Below are 22,332 nucleotides of genomic sequence, written 5' to 3' on the forward strand. Positions count from 1 at the left end.
AATTTATTTGCTGAAGAATGATTATATAGCAAGTGATAGATCCTGACTCATAGTCCACATTTTTCTCTGCACCACAATCTCCCAAAAAAAAAGTTTTCAGGACTTTCTGAATTACCTCTGTGTCACCATTATTTAATTAGATTGCTAATTACATTGCAGTCAATTGGGAAAAAAACAGTCCTACAAAGTTTCTTTTCGGGCACCTGGGTGGCTCAGAGAGTTAAGCCTCTGCCTTCTGCTCAGGTCATGATCTCAGGGTTCTGGGATCAAGCCCCACAGCAGGCTCTCTGCTCAGCAGGGAGCCTGCTTCTACCTCTCTCTCTCTCTCTTTCTCTCTCTCTCTCTCTGCCTATTTGTGATTTGTCTGTCAAATAAGTAAATAAAATCTTAAAAAAAAAAGTTGTTTTTCAATTTATGAATTCATGTTTGCCTATGATGACAAGAAAAACACCAAAATATATCATTCCTTTCATTTTTCCAAAGTTTCACCAGCCTTATGAAAATTCTTTGAAAACATTTATTCAACTAGATTCTGTAGGTAGAAACATTTGTGTGAGATGTTCTCCCTCATCCAAAATTTTATCTCTAAGTCTAATGAAGAATGAAAAAATTTACTAGGCCAAATTTGGAAAAACCAAACCTAGCTTATGACATTCTTGGATATGTTTGTGCGGTTAGATATGTCAATACCTGATATGAATTGCCTTCAGACAGAAATGCAAGTTTATCAATTTTTTGTTCATTTCTTTCCTTTGGTTATTTTTAGAATCTAAAAAATAAGATACACAAATTTATGTACAAATCTCTCAACACAGAAATCCTGAAGGAATTAATGGTTCTACCCCTTAGGAACTCCAGATGCTCCAGCTAGATAGCTCCTTGTTAATGTCCTCCAAGCTAGATCAGGCAGCAACTACCCCTAGGACTGGGACAGAGTCAACAACCTCTCCTAGTAACCCACTGCTACTTATGACTAAACTCGGACCAAACTTAGAACTCTGAGCCAGCACCAGCTCCTACCCTGCCTCCCACCCCCGACCCACATCACCTAGCTCCTCTCCCCACTTTATAGGGAAGAATTTTAAAATATCTTACCTGTAACCCTGAGCAATGTGCCAGGACCAAACACTTTTTTGGCCGACCAGCTACCCCAGGTACACTGTCTGAAAAGCTTTTACAGAAAACTTCCTGTGTGACTCCTTTAAAATGAGGTCATATTCTTTCAATATTTATGTAAATATATATAAATAGACACTGCTAACATTAAACAAAGATGAATCTCAGGCAAAATCACATTAGATATGAGCATAGTCAAGAATGGATGACCTGACCCCTCTCTGCCTGGACAGCTGGGGTCTGCCTTTCCCATCTCAATTACACACATTGGGGAATCTGATTTTACCTTTAGTCACCATGTTCATGGACTTCTAAATCTTTTTTCTTAAAAGGTTTTCATGTATCATATCAGTTTTTTTCCTAGAGTGTAATTTATAGTTACTATTTCTGTGATTTTAACAAGAATAAAGATATAAATAATATTTTTAAAAAATTTAAAAATTAATTTTAAGTTAATATTGAAAAAATTAATATATGAATGTTCAGTATTTTATAGGTATATATATACTTTTTATCTCTACACACTGAGGAGTGGTTATCTGGCTTGATTATAAATTAAATTCTTTCCAGAATTCAGCCTTCACTGATACAAGAACAGATGAGTTATTAAAGAGTGAAAAATATTAACCCATTTATTGCTGAAAAACTGTTTTTGAACTTCAAATTACCCTAACAAGTTCCAGGATATTGATTTAAAACCCTGAGCTGCTCATCAGAAGATCTTAATTTGTTTTGGTCTTTTTGCCTCTGTCCCAGCAGGAGTGCAAAGGCAGCTCTGCGTTCTGCAGCTGAGTCCTACATAGAGTACAACTGTTCCTGTTTTTCTGCCAGCTTCTATAATCCCAACAGATTTGATGCCAATACAGAAAGATTGAAAGGAATGGTGTCAAAAGGACTTGTCCCTTTATAAAAATACCCTAAGCATTGGGGCGCCTGGGTGGCTCAGTGGGTTAAGCCACTGCCTTCAGCTCTGGTCATGATCTCAGGGTCCTGGGATCAAGTCCTACATTGGGCTCTCTGCTCAGCAGGGAGCCTGCTTCCTCCTCTCTCTCTGCCTGCCTCTCTGCCTACTTGTGATCTCTCTCTGTCAAATAAATAAATAAAACCTTTAAAAAAAATACCCTAAGCATCACATTGTGAGAATTTAATAAATGCATATTCAACATGACCTACTTGATGCCTTGGGAGGAAGAGAAGCAATTTTAATGCCATGATTAGAAACAGAAGCATTGTTTTCTGCATGAAGAGTCAAAAAATTTTGAGCTATCACTATTACACATTCAACTGCATACTTTATTTAAAAGGTCAGACTACAAAAGGCTATATATTCAGAATACATTGATGGCTTAATGTTTCTCATAGCATATAATGGTTAGACCATGCAGTAAGGAACAAACAAGTATCTATTGTGTCCCAAACTTTGCCATAGTAACTAGTCATGTGAATGTAGGCAAATAACTGAACCCTCTAAGCCTCAGTTTCCCATCAGTGAAATTGGAATGAGAAGATACCATGTATAATGCTGTTAAGGATTGAGACAAGGCACAGAAACAAGGCAGTATGGTGTCTGACTCTCACTAAATATTAGTTAATATTATTATCTTTAATTGAATAGTTTGGGGTGACTTAATCAAATTTTCCACTAAAAAATGTAGATTTTATAAGCAATAAATATCTATTACATAAACTAAGAAAGCAAAGGAGTTCTTGAATCTGACGTTTTATGTGTCTGACTATCACAGGCCAAAATACATGGGGCTCAATCAAGTTGCAATCTATAACACTTATCCACTAGGCTACAAGATTTTTGAGTGTTGGCACTGTGTCTTGTGCATCCTTTTACCTCTAGTGTCGAGCATAGAAACTGTCTTCAATAAATGAACAACCAAGGATGTAAAACCATGCTGACAGCTTCTTTTCATGGACTCTGGAGATGAAATGGTTTTCTGAGCTCACAAATTCCATTAAACTGGACCATGTCTAGGCAATATTACAAAAGCCACCAGAGCACAGATTTTTACTAAACTCAGCCTACCCACTAAGGAACTAAAGTAATAACATTATGTTGATTTATTGATGTTCTATGATTGTTCACTGAAAGAGTTAAATTTTTGCACTGTTCTTAAAGATGAGATCAAAACCAATCATCTAGGCTTTGCAGATTATTAGAGAAAGGAACACTATTCATTAAGTAGGAGCACTATTAAGACTATAGGTACTTCATCAAGGAGTGTCTCACTTAAAAGGCCACCTACATGAAAAACATCTTGAACAAATAACAAATATGTCACAGCTATGATCTCAGAAATATTTTAATTTCAAGCCTGCATCAATAGTTTTGTGTGTATATTTTCTACAAATAGAATTTCAATATGCTTGCAAGCAAAGAAGTAAATAAACCATTCACAAAGTAGTTTTATTTCCATATACAGTGACAAGTTTTGTAGCTATATATGGAAACATTTTTAAGCTGCAAAATTCCTATCTAAATGCTAAGTTGATTCTACATGATTTTTCTAAAAAGCATCTATCAGTTTTTCATTCATAGTACCTAAAAATAAAAAAGTTACTTACCAGGAGAAGTTATCATAAGTTAGTTTCTTCCACAGATATCTTGATCCAGACTGGTTAATGGTTATCATACTGGTTAGAGCTTCTACAGAAATGTAAGCCTTCTCCTGAGGTTCATGTCAGGGCCAGCAGGTAGAAACCTTGTACTGACAGTGTGGTCTTTTGAGGACATTAAAAGTTCTTGAATATAGGCTTCATGGCATCTAATATTTTATAAATTTCCTCAGATTAATAGATTTAAATATCTGCTTTGTTGGAGGGAGCAATCATGGAAAGTGCTGATAAAGAATAGAGATGAAGAAAGCAAATAAAAAGAAAGAGAATGGGAGGAAGAGAGAGAGACAGAGAAAGAAAAAAGAAAAAGAAAGAAAGAACAATGGAAGGAAGAAAGGAAGAGAGAGAGGGAGAGAAGGAAGGAATGGGAGGGAGGGAGGGAAGGAGAAAGAAAGTGAAAAAGAAAGAAAGAAAGAAAGATCAGGATAAAGTGGTCAACCAATGACTTTTCTAAATTACCAGAAACAGTGTTCAGAGAATTAAGAGGTTTTGATTTCCAGGTGTTCCAGTGTGTGAAACTGCTCAGAGATGCATCAAAGGAAACCTCTTCTGTTCTCACAAACACTGGCCTAGTGTGTCAGCAGTTAAGGGTTATATTTCTGAAGGGGACAGGCTTCACTAACTGAAAAAGCTAACATGTCAACAGAAATATACTTGAGAAATGTGGATGATGGGCTCCATTTTTTAGTAAGCCACTTTTACCATTCAGCAACACAAAGCTTCACCAGGGAAAGCAAAATGAGAAAACACTTTCTAAGATGATAGTATTTTCCTGGAATAAAAGGAAAACATTGTAGAATTCTATCTCCCACAGAAAAATAGATTCCTTATTAAAACTCAAATTGGAAAACAAACCCTCTGCTATGCTGAAAGAAGAAGCCTCTTGGAAGCCATTCTGTGATCTTTGGAAATATACCTGCAGCCTTGCCTCTGTGGATAAGTAGCTTTAACAAGGCATTTGCCCTTCCTGGTTTCCCACATCCCATTTGCTGTGTGAGCATTAAGCTGCGTATGTGCAAAAGGCCCTTCCTGTTCCAACAGCTTATGAAGCTGTGATTAAGAGCCAGAAAGGGTCTGCTGTGGCTGCTCAAGTAGAAAGCAGTTGAGGGTTAGTAATGGAGAAGGTTTCCTTACAGATCCCTTCTGACTCTGTGACATTGCAAGATCCCAGCATGCACAATAGCAGGGAGCTTCCTGAGACTTCATGACATTAAGGGTTATCAAGGAAAAGACTCTGTTGTCTTTCTTATCTGAACCAAAGCAGGAACTGGGCTTGTGTCATTCATAATCCTGGATGAGCTATCCAGGATTTGTTCCAGCTGTTCTCCTTTTTGTTGGTAGCACTGTCGAATGGGCTCTCCAAGGACCCTAGAGAGCCTGCATCATATGTGCATGCTTCGGTCTGCTGTCCTGGCAAAGGAGACTCGATCCTGAGAAATTCTATCTTCATTTGAAAAGCAAAGGAGCGAAGTCAGAGGCAATTGCATAAATTGACAGTGGACATGAAACCAGTGAACCAAAGAGACAGGAGTTTAGTCAACCTACAAATCAAGCTGGAGACACATGTCCATTCATGGGGTTGGCGTTGCCCTGGGGTAGTCAGAATTTTCTCCAAAATGGGCATACATCAGGACTGGGGAGGTGTTAGCAAAATGGTTCTTCAGAGGCAGGACTGGGGAGGAAGTTTTGTTTTAAAACCAATGAAAGACCTTCACAGTAAGATATGTCTCAGTGGCACTTTACTATGTTCCTGGCATAAAAAGCTCTCAGATCCCAAAACACCCCTGTTACAATAACTCAATATTATCTTCTTTTGGGGGCCAACACTTTCACTTTTTTCCTTTAAGTTTTACTTCAATCCCACCTATCCTTGAACTCTTTTTCTCTCTGCGTTAATGGCTTTCTCACCATATTTGGTAAGAGTATGGAGAGTATAAAGCTATCAGAAAAATAGAAGAAAAGATGTATTACTGTATATAATAACAATGACATAATAATCCCACAATGTTATGCAGGACTTTATACATTTTATATACTTTATAAAATGAACTTTATACACAACATTATGCATTTTATAGATCAGTAGTCTGAAGAAAATTCACAAATTTGGAAGAATTTGAACAATTACTATAGTAATTACTTTAGGTGTTATGATGTTACAACACTCTGTTGTGGGTAAGAAAAATGGTGGAGGAAAAAAATCCATTGTTTTGCTACCCTGGACTCTCTTCCTATTCACAATTCTTAGCTTTTCAAAAGAAAGCAAACATTACTGTTGTTTGGAGGACAATGTAAGTTGTTACATTTAAAGAGTCCCTGAGGAGGAGTCAAGATGGTGGAGAAGTAGCAGGCTGAGACTACTTCAGCTAGCCAGAGATCAGCTAGATAGCTTATCTAAAGATTGCAAACACCTGAAAATCCATCGGCAGATCGAAGAGAAGAAGAACAGCAATCTGGAAACAGAAAAACAACCACTTTCTGAAAGGTAGGACAGGCGGAGAAGTGAATCCAAAGTGATGGGAAGATAGACCCCGGGGGGAGGGGCCGGCTCCCGGCAAGCGGCGGAGCAACGGTGCACAAAATCAGGACTTTTAAAAGTCTGTTCCGCTGAGGGACATCGCTCCAGAGGCTAAACCGGGGCGAAGCCCAGGGGTCAGCGTGGCCTCAGGTCCCGCAGGGTCACAGAAAAATCGGGGGTGTCTGAGTGTCGCAGAGCTTGCGGGTATTGGAACCGGAAAGCCGGCTGCAGAGACAGAGCCGACAGTAAGCTCGCAGCTCGGGGTGACCTTGAACCGGTCGCAGGCTCGGTGAGCTCGGAGCGCGGCCGGAGGTCAGGCAGGCGGGAGTAACTGGCGCTGTTCTCTGAGGGCGCACTGAGGAGTGGGGCCCTGGGCTCTCGGCTCCCCCGAGCCGGAGAACAGGAGGCCGCCATTTGTATTCCCGTCCTCCGGAACTCTACAGAAAGCGCTCAGGGAACAAAAGCTCCTGAAAGCAAACCCGAGCGGATTACTCACCCCGGCCCCTGATAAGGGCGGTGCAATTCCGCCTGGGGCAAAGACACTTGAGAATCACTACAACAGGACCCTCCCCCAGAAGATCAACAAGAAATCCAGCCAAGACCAAGTGCACCTACCAAGGAGTGCGGTTTCAATACCAAGGAGAGCAGCAGAATTACAGAGGAGGAGAAAGCCAAGCACGGAACTCATGGCGTTTTCCCTGTGATTCTTTTTTTTTTTTTTTTAGTCTTGAGGTTGATATAATTTTTTTCTTTTTCATTTTTTTTTTCTTTTTTTCGCCTTCGGGTAAAATTTTTATTTTTAACTGTTACCTTTTTCTTTTTAAACGATTATTTACTAGTTTATCTAATATATATATTTTTTCTTTTTTATATTTTTCTTATTTGTTTTCTTTTTATAAATTCTTTTCTTTTTTTCTTTCTTCCTTTTTGAACCACTTTTTATCCCCTTTCTCCCCCCTCCCGATTTGGGATCTCTTCAAATTTGTTTAAAGCATATTTTCCTGGGGTTGTTGCCACCCTTTTAGTATTTTACTTGCCCCTTCATATACTCTTATCTGGACAAAATGACAAGACGGAAAAATTCAACACAAAAAAAAGAACAAGAGGCAGTACCGAAGGCTAGGGACCTAATCAATACAGACATTGATAATATGTCAGATCTAGAGTTCAGAATGACAATTCTCAAGGTTCTAGCCGGGCTCGAAAAAGGCATGGAAGATATGAGAGAAACCCTCTCGAGAGATATAAAAGCCCTTTCTGGAGAAATAAAAGAACTAAAATCTAACCAAGTTGAAATCAAAACAGCTATTAATGAGGTGCAATCAAAAATGGAGGCTCTCACTGCTAGGATAAATGAGGCAGAAGAAAGAATTAGTGATATAGAAGACCAAATGACAGAGAATAAAGAAGCTGAGCAAAAGAGGGACAAACAGCTACTGGACCACAAGGGGAGAATTTGAGACATAAGTAACACCATAAGACGAAACAACATTAGAATAATTGGGATTCCAGAAGAAGAAGAAAGAGACAGAGGAGCAGAAGGTATACTAGAGAGAATTATTGGGGAGAATTTCCCCAATATGGCAAAGGGAACGAGCATCAAAATTCAGGAGGTTCAGAGAACGCCCCTCAAAATCAATAAGAATAGGCCCACACCCCGTCACCTAATAGTAAAATTTACAAGTCTCAGTGACAAAGAGAAAATCCTGAAAGCAGCCCGGGAAAAGAAGTCTATAACATACAATGGTAAAAATATTAGATTGGCAGCTGACTTATCCACAGAGACCTGGCAGGCCAGAAAGAGCTGGCATGATATTTTCAGAGCACTAAACGAGAAAAACATGCAGCCCAGAATACTATATCCAGCTAGTCTATTATTGAAAATAGAAGGAGAGATTAAAAGCTTCCAGGACAAACAACAACTGAAAGAATTTGCAAACACCAAACCAGCTCTACAGGAAATCTTGAAAGGGATCCTCTAAGCAAAGAGAGAGCCTACAAGTGGTAGATCAGAAAGGAAGAGAGACCATATACAGTAACAGTCACCTTACAGGCAATACAATGGCCCTAAATTCATATCTCTCAATAGTTACCCTGAATGTTAATGGGCTTAATGCCCTTGTCAAAAGACACAGGGTATCAGAATTGATAAAAAAACAAAACCCATCTATATGTTGCCTCCAAGAAACTCATTTTAAGCCCGAAGATACCTCCAGATTTAAAGTGAGGGGGTGGAAAAGAATTTACCATGCTAATGGACATCAGAAGAAAGCAGGAGTGGCAATCCTTATATCAGATCAATAAGATTTTAAGCCAAAGACTATAATAAGAGATGAGGAAGGACACTATATCATACTCAAAGGGTGTGTCCAACAAGAAGATTTAACAATTTTAAATATCTATGCCCCCAATGTGGGAGCAACCAACTATATAAACCAATTAATAACAAAATCAAAGAAACACATCAACAATAATACAATAATAGTAGGGGACTTTAACACTCCCCTCACTGAAATGGACAGATCATCCAAGCAAAAGATCAGCAAGGAAATAAAGGCCTTAAATGACACACTGGACCAGATGGACATCACAGATATATTCAGAACATTTCATCCCAAAGCAACAGAATACACATTCTTCTCTCGTGCACATGGAACATTCTCCAGAATAGATCATATCCTCGGTCCTAAATCAGGACTCAACCGGTATTAAAAGATTGGGACCATTCCCTGCATATTTTCAGAGCACAATGCTCTAAAGCTAGAACTCAACCACAAAAGGAAGTTTGGAAAGAACCCAAATACATGGAGATTAACAGCATCCTTCTAAAGAATGAATGGGTCAACCGGGAAATTAAAGAAGAATTGAAAAAAATCATGGAAACAAATGATAATGAAAATACAACGGTTCAAAATCTGTGGGACACAACAAAGGCAGTCCTGAGAGGAAAATATATAGCGGTACAAGCCTTTCTCAAGAAATAAGAAAGGTCTCAGGTACACAACCTAACCCTACACCTCAAGGAGCTGGAGAAAGAACAAGAAAGAAACCCTAAGCCCAGCAGGAGAAGAGAAATCATAAAGATCAGAGCAGAAATCAATGAAATAGAAACCAAAAAAACAATAGAGCAAATCAACGAAAGTAGGAGCTGGTTCTTTGAAAGAATTAATAAAATTGATAAACCCCTGGCCCGACTTATCAAAAAGAAAAGAGAAAGGACCCAAATAAATAAAATCATGAATGAAAGAGGAGAGATCACAACTAACACGAAAGAAATACAAACTATTATAAGAACATACTATGAACAACTCTACGCCAATAAATTTGACAATCTGGTAGAAATGGATGCATTCCTAGAAACATATAAACTACCACAACTGAACCAGGAAGATATAGAAAGCCTGAACAGACCCATAACCAGTAAGGAGATTAAAACAGTCATTAAAAATCTCCAAACAAACAAAAGCCCAGGGCCAGACGGCTTCCCGGGGGAATTCTACCAAACATTTAAAGAAGAACTAATTCCTATTCTCCTGAAACTGTTCCAAAAAATAGAAATGGAAGGAAAACTTCCAAACTCATTTTATGAGGCCAGCATCACCTTGATCCCAAAACCAGACAAGGATCCCACCAAAAAAGAGAGCTATAGACCGATATGCTTGATGAACACAGATGCGAAAATACTCAACAAAATACTAGCCAATAGGATTCAACAGTACATTAAAAAGATTATTCACCACGACCAAGTGGGATTTATTCCAGGGCTGCAAGGTTGGTTCAACATCCGCAAATCAGTCAATGTGATACAACACATCAATAAAAGAAAGAACAAGAACCATATGATACTCTCAATAGATGCTGAAAAAGCATTTGACAAAGTACAGCATCCCTTCCTGATCAAAACTCATCAAAGTGTAGGGATAGAGGGGATATACCTCAATATCATCAAAGCCATCTATGAAAAACCCACCGAAAATATCATTCTCAATGGAGAAAAACTGAAAGCTTTTCCGCTAAGGTCAGGAACTCGGCAGGGATGTCCATTATCACCACTGCTATTCAACATAGTACTAGAGGCCCTAGCCTCAGCAATCAGACAACAAAAGGAAATTAAAGGCATCCAAATTGGCAAAGAAGAAGTCAAATTATCACTCTTCGCAGATGATATGATACTATATGTGGAAAATCCAAAAGACTCCACTCCAAAACTGCTAGAACTTGTACAGGAATTCAGTAAAGTGTCAGGATATAAAATCAATGCACAGAAATCAGTTGCATTTCTCTACACCAACAGCAAGACAGAAGAAACGGAAATTAAGGAGTCAATCCCATTTACAATTGCACCCAAAACCATAAGATACCTAGGAATAAACCTAACCAAAGAGACACAGTATCTATACTCAGAAAACTATAAAGTACTCATGAAAGAAATTGAGGAAGACACAAAGAAATGGAAAAATGTTCCATGCTCCTGGATTGGAAGAATAAATATTGTGAAAATGTCTATGCTACCTAAAGCAATCTACACATTTAATGCAATTCCTATCAAAGTACCATCCATCTTTTTCAAAGAAATGGAACAAATAATGCTAAAATTTATATGGAACCAGAAAAGACCTCGAATAGCCAAAGGGATATTGAAAAAGAAAGCCAACGTTGGTGGCATCACAATTCCGGATTTCAAGCTCTATTACAAAGCTGTCATCATCAAGACAGCATGGTACTGGCACAAAAACAGACACATAGATCAATGGAACAGAATAGAGAGCCCAGAAATAGACCCTCAACTCTACAGTCAACTAATCTTCGACAAAGCAGGAAAGAATGTCCAATGGAAAAAAGACAGCCTCTTCAATAAATGGTGCTGGGAAAATTGGACAGCCACATGCAGAAAAATGAAATTGGACCATTTCCTTACACCACACACAAAAATAGACTCAAAATGGATGAAAGACCTCAATGTGCGAAAGGAATCCATCAAAATTTTGGAGGAGAACACGGTCAGCAACCTCTTCGACCTCAGCCGCAGCAACATCTTCCTAGGAACAACGCCAAAGGCAAGGGAAGCAAGGGCAAAAATGAACTATTGGGATTTCATCAAGATCAAAAGCTTTTGCACAGCAAAGGAAACAGTTAACAAAATCAAAAGACAACTCCAGAATGGGAGAAGATATTTGCAAACGACATATCAGATAAAGGACTAGTGTCCAGAATCTATAAAGAACTTAGCAAACTCAACACCCAAAGAACAAATAATCCAATCAAGAAATGGGCAGAGGACATGAACAGACATTTCTGCAAAGAAGACATCCAGATGGCCAACAGACACATGAAAAAGTGCTCCATATCACTCAGCATCAGGGAAATACAAATCAAAACCACAATGCGATATCACCTCACACCAGTCAGAATGGCTAAAATCAACAAGTCAGGAAATGACAGATGCTGGCGAGGATGCGGAGAAAGGGGAACCCTCCTACACTGTTGGTGGGAATGCAAGCTGATGCAGCCACTCTGGAAAACAGCCTGGAGGTTCCTCAAAATGTTGAAAATAGAACTGCCCTATGACCCAGCAATTGCACTATTGGGTATTTACCCTAAATATACAACATAATGATCCAAAGGGGCACGTGCACCCGAATGTTTATAGCAGCAATGTCCACAATAGCCAAACTATGGAAAGAACCTAGATGTCCATCAACAGATGAATGGATCAAGAAGATGTGGTATATATACACAATGGAATACTATGCAGCCATCAAAAGAAATGAAATCTTGCCATTTGCGACAACATGGATGGAACTAGAGCGTATCATGCTTAGCGAAATAAGTCAAGTAGAGAAAGACAACTATCATATGATCTCCCTGATATGAGGAAGTGGTGATGCAACATGGGGGCTTAAGTGGGTACGAGAAGAATAAATGAAACAAGATGGGATTGGGAGACAAACCATAAGTGACTCTTAATCTCACAAAACAAACTGAGGGTTGCTGGGGGGAGGGGGTTTGGGAGAAGGGGGTGGGATTATAGACATTGGGGAGGGTATGTGCTTTGGTGAGTGCTGTGAAGTATGTAAACCTGGTGATTCACAGACCTGTACCCCTGGGGATAAAAATATATGTTTATAAAAAATAAAAAATTATATTTAAAAAAAATAAATAAAAAAATAAAGAGTCCCTGAGTTCCTGTGGTGACTGAGCTGGGTCAGTGAAGCAGTTCCGTTGTAAGGGAACTGTGATCTATTGACCCTGTGCTAGACTCTTCCTGTATGTAACGTTCTTCAGTCCCTGACAACCCCATGAGAAAGACTGGGATTGAGCCCCATATTGGGCTCTCTGCTCAGTGGGGAGCCTGTTTCCCTCTCTCTCTCTGCCTGCCTCTCTGCCTACTTGTGATCTCTGTCTATAAATAAATAGATAATATCTTTAAAAAAAAAAAAAACTTGAAACAGTTCTGCCTAAAACTTGAGTGTGGTTCTGTTACATACCATGTGAAGTTGATGTAAACTCTGGTTTGAGCCCTGCCTGAGGACAAAAGAGAGGAAGAAGCCAGGATGGCTGAGTTTTCCTCCTGAGGCAGCTGCTCTTTTTTCCCCTCTTTTCCAATAAATACCATTTCTGAAGTGATCCATACTGGGTAGTTTGAATGTTGTGGAGGTGGAGGACGGTAGACCAGAAGGTCAATGGCCTACAACTATGAGGACTGACTCTTGCTAAGCAGGAAGCTTCATTTTGGGAATGAAAAGGACTAGGAGACAGAAAGAAGACACCAATGGTCACTCTGGAGAGAGGTCCCCTGGTCCACCATGGCTGCTAGGCATTTCCTTACAGTCTCTGTGTCTGTGTTTGTGTTTATGCCTGTGTGTATCGGTCTGTGTGTGTGCATGCATGAGTGTGCAAATGCATTTGCATCGCTTTCTGTCCTGTGTGTTTGTGCATATGTGTGTCTTTGTGTATGTGTTGTATTAAGAGGTAGCAGTTGTGTGAATATGGCTAATTGGGGGAGGCCACACCTTCTACCTGACTGTATGTTAAGGAAGGCTGAGAAAGAGTATCTGACATTTTTCCTTCCTAGAGTGGAAACAAATGGATTCTTTCACTCAGATTCATAAGGTGTGGTATTTCCTGAACATAGACGAGGGTTTCAGATGCTAGGAGCCTAGAAGGGAGATAAATGGTCATTTCAGACACATTCATGGAAAAATATATTTTCTCATCTTGAATTATTTCAAACATGGAAGTAAAAAGAGGCAGAATTTATATTTTATTTATTATTTTAAACATTTTCAAAAAATAGAAATTTTATTTTCTTTACTTTTCATAACTTTAATAGCTTTCAATATTGAAGACATTTTCTACATGGTAGGTGAGCACATTGCTCCATTATCTCATTTAATCTTCACAAAGCCTACTAAGTGGGTGGTTTTATTATTGGTTCTATATTTTATATGAGAAAATGGAGGCTTTGGACACACCAGTTATTATATCAAAGGTCTGACTTGAGTAAGTGGCAGAGCAATAGTCTGTACCAGAGGATCTATGTCTAGAACACACAATCTTAAATAAGATATTTTAATTCTTCCATACATACTTTTAATATAATATATATATATATACCACGATGTAATAAGAATATACACATATATGTACATAAGTATGTATGTATTTACAGAGGGGTCTATATATTTCTCTCAATGTACCAGAGTGTGATCTTAGGATTCATTACAGGAAATACTCTCAATGTGCTGCTTCCTCAGCAATGCTTCCTGGGATTCATTGATTCACAGATTAATTCAGCAAGTGTGTATAGAGGCTGCACTAGAGACAAGGCTTGCACAGACCCTGGGAAGGTCACAGTCACAGAGAAAAAGGTCCTACTTGGGAGCACTCATCTTCATCTTCCTTCATTTGGCACCACACCTGGCCCTCATACTCATGTCTATGACCTCAGTCCTGTGCCCTCTCTCCATTTCAAGCCCCTTCTCACAGAGCCTGAACCATAGATAATCTCTGGAAACCTCAGGAAATGAACTGCTATGTCCTGACTCTCAGGCACTTTTCAACAACTCCAGGCAGAAGCTCTCCACAGTAGGCAATCAGGTCAATGGGAAGTTGCAGCAGGAAGCCTGGCATCCTGAAGGCACAGCTGATGGCTGTCTGCTTCTTTTCCCCTTGATTTTAGTCCTGAGGTACCTCTCAGGGAGCACAGGGTGGGGACTGAGGTTGAGGCTAGGACTGGGACGGAGGTTGTCCTGTGGAAATGAGAGAGTCCAGAACTGAAGAGAGGTTCCTGGGGCTGATTGTAGGCTCTTCTAATACTTTGCACATTTGCACGTGGCTTCATCTACTGTGTTCTCTGGACTGTAAAAAAGAATTTCAGTAGAGGGGACAGGATGTCTCAGTGCTGCCTATTTCCTGTTCTCATCATATTGCCTATAAGCATGTATTTTAAGAGACCTAATACATCAGATACCCAAAGGCTGATTCATTTTTTTTTTGTACCAATAAATCACTTTTTTTTGGTACGTGCAGCGTTGAGTAATTATCCTTTTTTCTACTGTGGGTATAGATATAGATATTTCTGGTTGCATCATTTTGGCTACTAACTGGAAAGAGAGAGAGTGAGACAGAGATATAGACACATATGTAGATAGAGACAGATATGGAGACAGAGACTGACAGATATGTAGATAAGGTATACCTAGTATAGATAAAAATATTGCAAATGGGTGTCAAGGAAGACTTTTCTAAATTAATTGTCCCAATTATTTCATGGTAAGGAGTAGAGACAGATGCAAAATTTAAAAGAAGTACCAATGATAATACTGAGTCCTCCTCTAGGCTGTATGTTTAGTTCTTGGATTTCTCATCTCTTAATCTCAAAGCAGTTACTGGGAGGGAGCATCTGCTCCACAGAAGACAACTGGAGATGCTCCAGCTCATGTCCTCAGACTCCACAGTCCAGGACCCATGGGGTCTATGCAAACCCTGACTTTTGTTGTTGTTGCTGTTTTACTGTATTGCTCACGATGGTCAGTTTTTCTCAAGGCTTTAAATTGTAAAATTTGGTTCCTAGATTCAAACAATAGTATTTTCATTGCTTCTTTGACAATACTTTTTTGTAAGTTAGTTTATTTTTTTAGAGTCATACAACTTCACAGATTAAGTTTTTTAAAATGCTGTTATCTTGTCTACATAACTCCATGTAATTACTACCTTCTGAACAGTCTCTTAGCACAGATGTTTCCTTTTTAAGTAAATAAAACAGGACACAGTCTTTGCGGAATAATTAGAAAAAGTCACTTTTCGTCCAGGTTGACACAGCACTGCTCAGGGTATAGAGGAGGGTGGCCATGGGATGGGTTTTGGCCCCCATGGTGCCCCCTCACTTAGGCATATATGAGCAGGGCACACTGGTAACACCAAACAGAGGCTGCAACTTCAGGTTCCTTACAGGGAAAGGAAGTGTCATTTTTGTGGATAACATATACATGTCATTTCTTCCTCATTCTGATTTTGGAGGGAGGTACTAACATTACCAATTGAAAATAGATCCTCTAGTTTGGAACAGGTTCATTCAAGTTAGGACAATCTCCTTGGGCACATTCCTCATTGTTTCTGTTTCTCTGTCTGTCTCCTGCTCATTCTCATGATGGCATCACTAAGCATGGGGAGAGAGTTCCTTCTTCCAGTCTTCCTCCCGCCATCTTATTGCACAAGATCAGAACCTTCTTGTGCAACAACCAGCCCTGAACCCACCACCACTGACTCACACCATGCCATGGGCTGTAAAGTTTCCACCCTGTAGCTTCTGTTCTTGTTGAAGCATCAATTCTTTCTGCCATGATATAAGGGCATTTGCAGGATTTTCATGGTGATCATGAGATTTCCTCCAGAGATTGAACACCAAGCATATTATCTGGCAGCTAAATGGGTGGAATTCCACCTTCTGAATGAGCTTTTCACAACTACTGAATATTTCTGAACGGCTTACTTCTCTCTGAGATAATTATACCATTTCAACATAAGAGTCTATAACTAGGAATGCAAGTCAATAGGAAATTATGTCAAACCAGACATTTAAGACAGGGTTAGTGACATCTGTGGGGGGTACATTGATGGATACTCTGATGGATACATCAGAGTCCCTTTTCTCTTTCCTCTGATACTGAGGCATTACACAGCAAGACATGTATAAACTGCTTAATACAATGCCTACCTAGTATATAAGGAATTTTCAGTTAAAAAGAGCTATTATTAACATCTTATCTGGAACATTATGTTTATTAAATTTCATACAGAACTTAAATCTTTTTCTTTGAATGAACAAAGGAAAGAATCAAAGAAATCTATTGACATATGGATTATAAATACTAATTCTACCACTTCCAGAATAAAACTAGATTTTTGGTAACTGTTTGGTAACTTCAACTTAAAAGTTAAGAAAAATCAAAAGGACAGAACTCACAGTAGGTAGGGATAATCAGTTTGTGATCAAACATTTAAATGTTAACTCATACATGACAGAAAGTTAGATGAAGGAAGGACAGAAAAGATACATCAATTATAACCAATGTGAGAAGCTGGATTTTTGTTGACATTATGAAAGTGGCAGGCATTTCTCGACTTTCTTTTTGTAAGAGTTAGGATTGGTTCACTAGTGTATACTTGTTTATTGTATTAATGAACATCCAGAACACTGAATTGAACTCATCATAATACTGGTTCATAAAGCCCTGTAATCATTTATTGACACAGAGATAGAGATCTCTTTACCTTTTGCTACTTAGATGATGATGACTTACCTAATAACTTGACAAATACCTCAGAATCCCTCATTTTCCTGAAGAACAAAAGCATTAAAAATAATCTATATGCTCCTCTCTATTAAGCTGGTCAACTAGAAAAGCACAACATTTAATGATAATTTCTCAACACTTGTCCAGTTTCTTGTTTTCTTGCTGAGGGAACAGGGCACATCCTGTTCTGTTAAAGATGGGACTTTGGTGGCTTTGTGGAAGGTGAAATGAAAGGAACTAGATAAAATCTCCCAACTCTGCAGTTTGTTTTACTTATTTGGGGGCAAATATAACCCACATACTTGACTATTACTTGATTTTTATTCTTTTGCTCCTCCATGTGAACAGTGGACCTCTCCTTACCTTGCCCTGGACATTACGAAGTGCACCTTCAGGGACTGCACAGATGGTTTTCCTTATTCTCTGGTTGCTGTCTGGGAGTAGCCAGTGGGAGCATCAGCAAGAGACTGGGAAGTGGAAGAAAGTGAGGTCTGGGTTCCCTCCCTGAAGGGGGCCTGCATTCTCACAGAGACCAATATATAGTGCCAACTCCTGCCATACCCAGAGGTTAATGCTCAGGAACAAGAGGTGCATGAGGGAGAAGTCTTTCCCTTTTACATCACTTAACCCACTGGAGGGATTTGTTTCTTTTCCCCAGGGCACACTGGCTTGGAATTCTAGTATCCAAGAAGAAATGCTTTTGTCAGGTGACATGGTGATTTTTTTTTGTACATTATTTTTTATTTTTTATTTATTTCTTTTTTATTATTTTTATTTATTTATTTTTATTATTAATTTTTTATTTTTTATAAACATATATTTTTATCCCCAGGGGTACAGGTCTGTGAATCACCAGGTTTACACACTTCACAGCACTCACCAAAGCACATACCCTCCCCAATGTCCATAATCCCACCCCCTTCTCCCAAACCCCCTCCCCCCAGCAACCCTCAGTTTGTTTTGTGAGATTAAGGGTCACTTATGGTTTGTCTCCCTCCTAATCCCATCTTGTTTCATTTATTCTTCTCCTACCCACTTAAGCCCCCATGTTGCATCACCACTTCCTCATATCAGGGAGATCATATGATAGTTGTCTTTCTCTGCTTGACTTATTTCGCTAAGCATGATACGCTCTAGTTCCATCCATGTTGTCGCAAATGGCAAGATTTCATTTCTTTTGATGGCTGCATAGTATTCCATTGTGTATATATACCACATCTTCTTGATCCATTCATCTGTTGATGGACATCTAGGACCTCAATGTGCGAAAGGAATCCATCAAAATCCTTGAGGAGAACACAAGCAGCAACCTCTTCGACCTCTGCCGCAGGAACATCTTCCTAGGAACAACGCAAAAGGCAAGGGAAGCAAGGGAAAAAATGAACTATTGGGATTTCATCAAGATCAAAAGCTTTTGCACAGCAAAAGAAAGAGTTAAAAAATCAAAAGACAACTGACAGAATGGGAGAAGATATTTGCAAACGACATATCAGATAAAGGACTAGTGTCCAGAATCTATAAAGAACTTAGCAAACTCAACACCCAAAGAACAAATAATCCAATCAAGAAATGGGCAGAGGACATGAACAGACATTTCTGCAAAGAAGACATCCAGATGGCCAACAGACACATGAAAAAGTGCTCCATATCACTCGGCATCAGGGAAATACAAATCAAAACCACAATGCGATATCACCTCACACCAGTCAGAATGGCTAAAATCAACAAGTCAGGAAATGACAGATGTTGGCGAGGATGCGGAGAAAGGGGAACCCTCCTACACTGTTGGTGGGAATGCAAGCTGGTGCAGCCACTCTGGAAAACAGCATGTTGAAAATAGAACTGCCCTATGACCCAGCAATTGCACTATTGGGTATTTACCCTAAAGATACAAACGTAGTGATCCAAAGGGGCACGTGCACCCGAATGTTTATAGCAGCAATGTCCACAATAGCCAAACTATGGTGATTATTTTTTTGAGCTTCAGTTTCCATTGGCTAACTTTGCATTTGAAAACAGAACAAAGATTCCCATGACAGTTTCCACAAAGGTTAAGAATCCTGGGGCACAAAGCAATGGGCGTAGGGGTGGGGTGTGGAGCATTAATCCTGAGGAGGAAAAGGGAAATTTCCCAGTACCTATCCTTTGTGCCCCTCAGCATCCATACTGTTAATTTGCCTGGGGGAGAAATCCATGCGCCCATAGCAGGAGGTACACACACAGTCATATCTTCCTCTCTGCCTCCAGATGAACACATGAGGTTGATTTTCTATCAACCTTCTATGAAAGGCTTTCAGGCAAAAAAAAAAAGTGGGAAACAACTTTGTTGAATAAATCTATGATTGTGTACAATTCTGCTTGAGATGTTCTCATTCTCTCATCTGCAAGTAGACAAAAGAGATGTAAAAAAAATGAGGAAATTAAAATACAGTGTTAATAGGAAGACTCAGTATTGGTGTCACTGTCTATATCTGGTATTTGTTCAGCAGAGAGGAAAAGAAACACTCAGGCCACGAAGGTACACTGAGTTCTCCGGGCATGAACTTTGTCTCTAACTTGGCACATGGAGTCAGTAGGAATCAGCAGAGAAAAGAGATTTTGTTTTGTAAATGAAGCAACCTTTGATGGAAAAGAGCAGAAAAAGAGTGGTTAAGACAAAGGCTATTCCACATATTTCTAACCATCAGATGTCACATGGTATGCCTAAGTGCTCCATAACGTGCAAGAATTTTAATATTAAGTAACATGTGAATTCTATTTAACAGTAAATTTTAAAATAAAAATCAAAAGCCATACAGGTTTTTCTATGAATCAATAAGGGTATGAGTGACATGGTAAAAATTCTCCTATTCCCAATGTTTAGAAGTGGCATCTCCAAGGTGTGCCCTTTCCTCTACCCAAAACTGTGTTCCTGAACCCATTCTGGGGAGTGGAACATAAAGAACATCCAACACAAAACAGTCAACATAGATCTCCAGAAATTTTCAGAATTGGGATTCTCAGAAAATGACTCTGATGTAACAGACATTAGTTTTTCCACAGTACTAATGTGTGTGATCGGTTGGTAATGGATAATAGAACTATGAAAACTACGGTTTTATGGGGCACCTGGGTGGCTCAGTGGGTTAAAGCATTTGCCTTCAGCTCAGGTCATGGTCCCAGGGTCCTGGGATCAGGTCCTGTATTTCCTCCCTCTATGCCTGTCTCTCGGCCTCCTTGTGATCTGTTTCAAATAAATAAATAAATAAATAAATAAATAAATAAATAAATAATCTAAACAAAAAGAAAGTAAGAAAGAAAAGGAACTACGATTTTATGAGATGTTCTAAGACATTATTCAGCATTAATTTCATAATATAATGCTGCTTCTATTAGTCAAAATTATTGTGTCTCACCCACCTGAAAAGTGAAATAAATGAGTTGAGCCCAAATCATCAGGATATTTCAAGCATCCATCTATGCAAAATCCCCACCCATGAGGTAATGTGAGCCCCTCTCTGATAGTCAAAATGTCAGTCTCAGTTCAGCAGAGATCAATGGAGTCAACACCGTACTTGGTCCTGTACATTCTAATAAGATGCTTTCAGTGTTGTTAGAATCAGCCATTTAAACAACCATAGGAGGTTTTGTTGGTCTCTGGATGGTTTGGCTTTACTGTTTGTGGTCAAAGTATCCTTGGTGAAGCTTCACTTATCCACAAGGAGAAGGGCAGCTAGAGGAAATGACTCCAAATATGACTGTTTTTCCCTCCACATGGGGTGGTTTGCTCCCCACACAGGGCCACTCTCTTTTTAGGTTGTAACTCAAAGACACTATGGACCCATGTTGAAACTGAGATTTACATTGACCTGGGATGACTTCTCTGACAGTGTCTTCATATGTAGCTAATTTCTCTCTAACAAAACTCTAATACTCAGGTCTCAGAGTCACTCCCGTGTGGAGTCAGGCACTGAGAGGAAAGGGTTCAGTGGTATTAGGATATGGGAAGACAAATGAAGGACTATCCCCAAAACAGAGCAAAAGTAAGTTTCTGTCCCTCCCCTTCCTCCACCTCCTGCACATGGTGGAGGTCTTCATCTTGACCCAGGCTTCATTAGAGGAAAGGGGCGTCGGCCTTTTTCACAATTAGGATCGTGTCAAATATAAATTCCCTAGTGCAAAACCTCAGGGAGACAGATAAGGAGTTAATGAATCTGAGGGACTAATTATCTACAAACCTTTTGGGCTTTCCTTTCAGCAATCATGTTTACCAGTGCTATTAAGTTGTACATAAAATTTGAATCTTCAACTGAAAAGACATTTAATTCAGCTTAGACTTCCTCAGAGAGCTTTTTCTTTTCCCCTACATATGACAGTAGGTGTTTTCCTGTTTGGGACTGGAGATTCAGTACTATAGTTTTTCTTTTCCTTTTTTCCCCTTGAGAAGTTGACAAATTTTATATGAATTTAGTAAACATAGTGATATCTTATTGATATAATTTTGCTTTATTACAGAGGATCGACCCCATTGCTGTGGTAGTTAAACTACCTCCCTGTACAGATGAGAGAACAGAAGTCCAAAGAATACGGCCCCCAAATCCCATATGGAGTAACATTCAAGGAGAATTGGAAGTGAGGGCTCTGGGTCTCATCCAGGGCTGTTGCATCAACCTGCCTGAGGATCATGTCTCCCCACATCAGTTGAGCACCAGGTATGTCAGTGCATGAGGGTGCTGAGAAATTATTCCTACCAACTGTTTGCTGTGCTTTGCTCACTGAGTCTCTACTGCAAAGTTATAAGTAGTGGGCAGGACAGAAGTTTGAAAACTGGAGTCAAGAGTCCACTTCCTATTTCAGTTTTCAATCATTTTATGGTAAATCTCTCTCTGAAATGATTTGCACAATATTTTATTCCCACTTTCTTCTTTGGAGATGGCCAGAATCTTCAATCGCCAGCCTGTCTAGCTCTGTTCAGTAGAAATAAAGATAAGTCACATTATGAGACTCATTTTCTAATGTCGCATTTTAAAAAAGTTAAGGAAACAAATAAAATTCTAGGATTATTTTATTTACTGTGAGATATCCAAACCAGGATTTCCCCGTTTCTAAATTGACAGTAGTAGCATTCATCTCAAGGGCAACTTCATTACTTCAAAATGTAATTGATATAGAAATTATTAAGAAGGTATTTCATCTTTTTTTTTTAATAGTCTCCAGAACATGGCTTGTATGTTACACAAGCAGCCCATCTCAGGTTGAACTAGCTATGTTTCAAGTGCTCAGGAGCCACATGTG

At 39.2% G+C, this 22,332-nt stretch overlaps 1 gene segment (V, D, J or C); it reads right to left on the bottom strand.

Moving 5' to 3' along the window:
* The window catches only part of LOC309844791 (T-cell receptor gamma chain C region 5/10-13-like), a 47,495-nt gene that overhangs the window by 24,284 nt on the left and 879 nt on the right, over positions 1–22,332 (bottom strand). Inside the window, exon 3 of the C gene segment in view lies at positions 1,096–1,159.

The sequence above is a fragment of the Mustela nivalis genome, assembly GCF_964662115.1.
Source record: "Mustela nivalis genome assembly, chromosome: 12".
NCBI classification, from domain to species: Eukaryota; Metazoa; Chordata; class Mammalia; order Carnivora; family Mustelidae; genus Mustela; species Mustela nivalis.